The 6,389-nt window shown below is 46.7% G+C and overlaps 1 long non-coding RNA gene across 1 annotated transcript; it reads right to left on the minus strand.

Annotated features, from left to right (window-relative positions):
- Positions 1-4,334: 4,334 nt before the first annotated feature.
- On the minus strand, positions 4,335-5,813 carry LOC119469698. The gene is made up of 3 exons (XR_005198534.1): positions 5,701-5,813; positions 4,938-5,061; positions 4,335-4,378 (listed from the first exon to the last, which is right to left on the minus strand). It is a non-coding gene; the product is annotated as an uncharacterized LOC119469698 (long non-coding RNA).
- Between the last annotated feature and the right edge of the window lie 576 nt (positions 5,814-6,389).

Below are 6,389 nucleotides of genomic sequence, written 5' to 3' on the forward strand. Positions count from 1 at the left end.
AAAACTTCCAGGGCCATTTCCTTCCTTTGTGGTATATAGAAGTTAAATGCCCTCCCTATGGGAAGATGGAGGGATGATGCTTTAAATAAAACTTGCTTTAACTGCTTAAAGCCTTTTGAGTTTTAGTTTCCCAAGTTAGGGAGTGAATTTTAGCCGCTTGAGTTTCTTTAGTGAGGTGGTATAAAGGGCAAGCTATTTCACCATATCCAGCTACCCACAGTCTACAAAATCCAGTAATGCCTAAGAAAATGCCCTTACCGTTAGAGGAAATGGGCTTCATCCTTTCTTTACCTGGTGCTCTGATACCTTCTGATAATACCAGACCCAGGTACTCTACTGAAGTTTGAAAGAGCTGAGCTTTAGGTTTTGAGACCATATACTCTTCCTTTCAGCTATGAAATTGAGGAGAGCCTTAGTACCTCCCTGAGACCTCCTTGGTTGGGGCACAAAGAAGAGTGTCTTTACATACTACAAAGTTTCAGCTTGAGGGTGACAAAAACTAGAAAGATCTTTGGACAGGGCCTGTTTTGGCAACTTGCTTCTGCTATCAGGGGCTGCCTGAGTAACGAACCTTTTCTTTTCTTTCTTTTTTTTTAGACAGCGTCTCACTCTGTCACCCAGTCTGGAGTGCAGGGGTGTGATCTTGGCTTACTGCAACCTTTGCCTCTTAGGTTTGAGCGATTCTCCTGCCTTGGCCTCCTGAGTAGCTGGGACTACAAGTGCCCACCACCATGCCCAGCTAATTTTTTGTATTTTTTAGTAGAGACAAGGTTTCACCATTTTAGCCAGGATAGTCTTGATCTCCTGACCTTGTGATCTGCCCACCTCGGCCTCCCGACAGGCCTGAGCCACCTTGCCTGGCTAAACCTGTTCTTTATTGAATCGGGAAACAGGGAAGTGTGTTTCACTAAAGCTTCTTTCAGCCTTTCCAAAAAGGCTGAGGGATTTTCATTTGGTTTCTGATTCAACAAGGACAGTTTTAAGTAATTAAGAGTTTTGGTTCTGGTTATTTGCAAGCTTTTAATATGCACATCAGAAAGTGTTTTCTTTTTCACTCATCTATGGGATCACCGGGGCTCCAATTAGGGTTTTCAAGGGGCATGGTTTCTCTTCCTATTGGGAATGGGGATTCTATCTCTTTTTTACCCTCTTTCCCTTTTTGACTGGGTTTTTCTTTTGACTGGCTATAGGAGACATGCTGTTCATCTCTGAATATCTCTGCTGGCTGTAGGGAGCTGCCTGTTTCTCTGCAACAGTTAGGATTTGGCTTAAAAGCAGCATGGCATCTCTCCATGTAAGATCAAACACTTAGGATAGATTTTAGAAAGCCTCTATACATCTATCAGGGTCATCGGAGGACTTGCCTAGGTCCCCCTTCATTTGTCTAAAGTCCTGCAATGATAAGGGAACTTGAACTCTGGTAACACCATGTCCATTCGGCATTTCTTGCAAAGGGAATGGCGGCGTTGGCAGTTTTTGGATAGCGTAGCTGGAGGGGCTGATTCTATGGCTATTGGGGGCCCCGGATAAGGGAGGCAGATAGGGCACAGAGTTGCATTTGAGGGTCCCCCAAGGGTTTGCCTCTCCGACTTTGGAGAATTTTATTCTGTGGGCCTGCCATATACGGCTGCCAAGAGGGAAGGGTTAATTTTACAACACTTACCAAGATCTGGGTTGTCTCACAGGGCAAAAAAATATCTAGTTGTTAGATAGTTTTAAAATTAATGTTTCCCTAAGGAGGCCAGGCCTCCTGTCTGTAAGGTAGCCACACCCTTGTGCAATAGAATATAAGCCATTTTTCCTTGAGAGCCTCATGGTCAAAGGAGTTCCAGTGTTTCAGATGCACTTGAGGAGAGTGTGGACCGCGGATGGTTTGTGACCCATCTGGAAAGAGAAGGGAGACAAGGCTTCCCTCAGTCCCTTTCCCACTTTCAATGTGACCCAGGGTGGAGGGAAAGAGAGAAAGGAGGTCCCCCTTCTCCTCTTTCCTCTGCCTCCTCTGGGTCCCAGCTGTCATTATAGATGCCACCCATGGATGCAAGCATGACCTTCACCCATGCGTCCGGAGGAGCTAGTCAGTACTAATGTGGTGCATAAAGCCCTAGCTTTCTGCCTTGTTGGTTTCCTAGACCAACTCAGCCCAAAAGGCTCCCGAAGTACCTGAGTCTGTTTAATGGAGAATGTGTCCTACCTAACACTACCTCTGACTTCCCTTGCAATGCCCCAGAGAAACATCAGAATCTCAGAGAATGGGACAGATTGACTTCCAAACATAAAATCCCGTTTTGTTTAAATCCCATCCCAATGTTCTTGGATGCAGAACAGGTGCCTCAAAAGAATGTAAGGATTGAAAGGCCATCCTTCTTTGAGGGGCCAATACTGAGGTTAAAATCTGTCTTGCAGGACAGCTTCCTCCCAGGCACTGGGAGTGGAATTTTTCTGTCTACAAATAGGACATTGGGCCTGATCACTGATAATGGGACATAAGAGGGAAAATAACTGAGGAACTATAAGTTTTGTACAGTTAACAAGGCGCCCCACCAAACAAACAAACAAAAGCCCATTCCATTATGTGGCGCTGTAGGATTAGAAATGCTAGGTAAAAACTGGCTCCAAATTCTAAGAAAAAAGTTCGAAAGAGAGGCTTGGGGTTTAATAGGCCGTCCCCACAGGACGCCTCCCAGCAGAAGAAAAATAACTTGTCTCATAGAAAGGCGGTCTAGGGCCGGGTGCGGTGGCTCAAGCCTGTAATCCCAGCACTGTGGGAGGCCGAGGCGGGTGGATCACGAGGTCAAGAGATCGAGACAATCCTGGTCAACATGGTGAAACCCCGTCTCTACTAAAAATACAAAAAATTAGCTGGGCATGGTGGCGCGTGCCTGTAATCCCAGCTACTGAGGAGGCTGAGGCAGGAGAATTGCCTGAACCCGGGAGGCGGAGGTTGCGGTGAGCCGAGATCGCGCCATTGCACTCCAGCCTGGGTAACAAGAGCGAAACTCCATCTCAAAAAAAAAAAAAAAGAAAGGCGGTCTAGTCCTCCTGGACGGTGCTGGCTTCTCACATGGGCAAAGAAACAGCCTAATGAAGTGGGAGGTAGTTGTTTGGGGAGAAATAACCCCTGTCCAACCCACTGAGTGCTGTCATTGAGAGATAAACAGGTCTTCAGATCCAGGTCTTGGAATCCTCCCATTTCAACAAAACCACAGAGATGATTCACTGAATTACAGTCCTAACGACTAAGTCACCGACTGACTTTATCCAGCGAGATTATATTCCTAAAATGCAGAAACACCCGCAACATTGCATACAAAGAACGGATAGGGAGCGGGTGCGGTGCCTCACACCTGTAATCCCAGCAATTTGGGAGGCTGAGGTGGGTGGATCACCTGAGGTCAGGATTTCTACACCGGCCTGGCCATTATGCTGAAACCCTATCTCTACTACAAATACAGTACAAAATTAACTGGGCGTGGTGGTGCATGCCTGTAACCCTCACTACTCAGGAGCCTAGGGCAAGAGAATCGATTGAACCCAGGGGGTCAGGTTGCAGTGAGCCAAGATCATGTATTTTTAGTAGAGATGGGGTTTCACCATGGTCTCAAACTGCTGGCTTCAGTGATCCGCCTGCCTCGGCCTCCCAAAATGCTGGGGGTATAGGCATGAGCCACTGTGTTCGACCTTTACCAAGTGTTTTGAGGGCTCACTTTGAGCCTTGGGAAAGGAGGGGTGAGGGCCCAGGGAAGGTAGCTGAGGAATGCAGGGGAGAGAGGGGAAAGAGAAAAGGAGTAAAGGAGGGTGTGTGAGGGCCAGGATTCACCCTGACAGCTCAGTGACCGCTTCCTGCCACCTAGGTTCCCACCGTGGCACCTTCCTGCAGGTGGTTTCCATCCTTTATTGATGGCTGAGAACTTGGCTTTATGAAAGGCCCCACACTATTTGTCCGGCATGAGTCCTGGCAAAGTTTCTTTTCATCATTCGGGGGGATGGGATGGGGATGCATAAGTTTGCAAGTGACTAGGACCCAAGTCAGGACCTTGTGGAACCCCTCAGTTAACTGACAAGTAGCCTCCTTCCCCGACTCCCCCTGCAGGACAGTTTCTTGCAAGACAAGGTCTGGAGAAGGCCAGGGCCCCCAAAGCCACAAAAATGCCCAGGGATGAGTCCCGGCTGGAGATGCCTTGGCTCACCTGACTGTGCCCTTCCAGGGCACACAGGGCAGGGACTCTGGGGGTCTGGCCAGGAGACTGAGCAAGAGAACCAGGGAGGTTATGCAGCAGGCTTCTGCACAGCAAGGCAGACAGTCCTCTTGGAGCCCCCGCCCCAAGTCAGGTCCCCCACCTCTTCTTCCTAAGGACCCTTCATTGCAGCGATTCTTTTACTAGAACCACAAGGTGACAGCACATAGATTTCAGTGCCCTCATCTGGCCAACCATCTGCAGTTGCCAATGCCCAAGGCAGCCTCCCTCCCTACCAAGACCTGAACTCAGGACCTTACCTTAAGGAGAAGATGTCCTGTTCTTTCTTTCCCATCAGAACTGCCTGACCCAGAACCCATCTCTGTCTGGTTACCGGGACAGTCCCCTCACCTGTCTCCCAGGTTGGGGAGTGCAGATTCTCCTAAGCTCCCTGCCCCTGTGAGCCTCCAACAGTCTCGTGTGGCTCCAGCTCACACAGGAATATCCGTGGCCCATATTTCCAAAAACCCTTTCCCTCCCACTCTGAGTCCATCCTCTACTGCATGTTCCCCTCACAGAGCAGACACTGTTTTCTTCACATCCTCGGTTTGCTGCCCAGGCCCCAGACTGACCTTTCTTTTATAGAACTGCCTCTCCCTCTTTGGACAGTGTCTTTCTGGTACTGCACATGAAGATGTCCCACCCTTCCCTGCTCATGGAGAGTGCCTGACCTGAGCTGGGCCCATCATATCCAGTACTTACCTGGAATAGGAGAAGACAGTCAGGGTGGCCAAAGATTACAGAAATCTCTGAAGCTCATCCACTTGAGAGTCCCGGAAGATACTGGTCCTTCATTCCTGCTATGTATATCCAATGTGACTGAACTCTGAATAAAAGGTACAACTCATAACAATGTAGTAACTGACTCAGCAAACTAGGACACAAACATGTTAGAGGGTGAGGTGTTGAGAGGCGTGTTTGGGGGTGGTGGCGATGAGCAAGTACGTGAGGGAGAGATAGGACCGAAACTCAGAAAGCAAAGAGGAATCATAGCTACTTAGAGATAAGGAGCTAAATAATTCCTTATATATGATGAAACTCTGGGAGTACACATGGGGACTGCTGTTTTACTAAACAAATTTTCAAGTATATATAACCTTGATGAAGTATCCTAAGTCAAAAAAAATTTTTTGCTATATATTTATGTGTGTATATAAGTATTTACATACACATGTATATTTCCATTCATTGCGTTTTGAATATAAATTTGTGTACAGTCATGTTAATCCCTCTTTTCATTTAAGGATTTGAGTTTGACATCACGCATAAAACATGTCCCCACTGTATGACTACAGAAATGTTGGCAAAAGGAATTTCAGAGGAAATGGTAGGCAAGTGCTACCCAGTTTTGGCCAGAAGATGGAGAAAAAAAGACTTCTCACAAAATGTTAAAAATGTGGCTTGTTATATCTTCTTTTCATGGTAATTTAGGCAGAAATTAGCAAAATCAGAAATGTACAAATACCTTGATCGGGCAATTCCATTTCCAGGTATCTGCGGAGCGGTAGATGGGGGATGCACGACAGATCTACGTGTCGGTCTGATCCCTGCAGTTGTGTTTGTAATAATACACATTGGAGCAATATCATGGCCATCAGGTAGAGAAGGTTTGAAAAATGATCCACTTGTATCAGGAAGGATGTTTAAAAGATCAAAGCCTGATGGAAATGCTGGAGGCAATGGCGCTGATGGGAGCTCATGTGTATTGAACAATTACTATGTGACAGACATTGGGCTCCACGCTTTTCCTGCACAGCTCATTTAAACATTGGACAAGCTGAGTATTCTGGTTTAGTGCATTTGACATATAGAAATGGAGGCACAGAAAATTAATGTGTTTCACTTCAAACCCTGGCAGTTCAGGTTTCTCCCCCAGAGTCTGTGGCTTCATCAGAGGTGTGACTCAGGTTCCGTCATTCTCCATTGTAGGAATTTCCAGTGTTCCAAATATGAGCAGCTGAGAAAACAAACTCAAAACCCTAAACACCAGGATACGTAAGGGAAGATGTTTGTTGGGTGTGGATTAAAAATGGACTTTTTTGCCCCAAGCAACAAAGAGGCATCTTGCAAAATAGACAAGAGACAAGAAGAAGAGAAGTTTCTGTTTGTTTGTTTGTTTGTTTGTTTGTTTATATAAGATGGGGTTTCACCATG

This window comes from Cebus imitator, unplaced genomic scaffold, assembly GCF_001604975.1.
Source record: "Cebus imitator isolate Cc_AM_T3 unplaced genomic scaffold, Cebus_imitator-1.0 Scaffold776, whole genome shotgun sequence".
In the NCBI taxonomy this organism is placed as follows: domain Eukaryota; kingdom Metazoa; phylum Chordata; class Mammalia; order Primates; family Cebidae; genus Cebus; species Cebus imitator.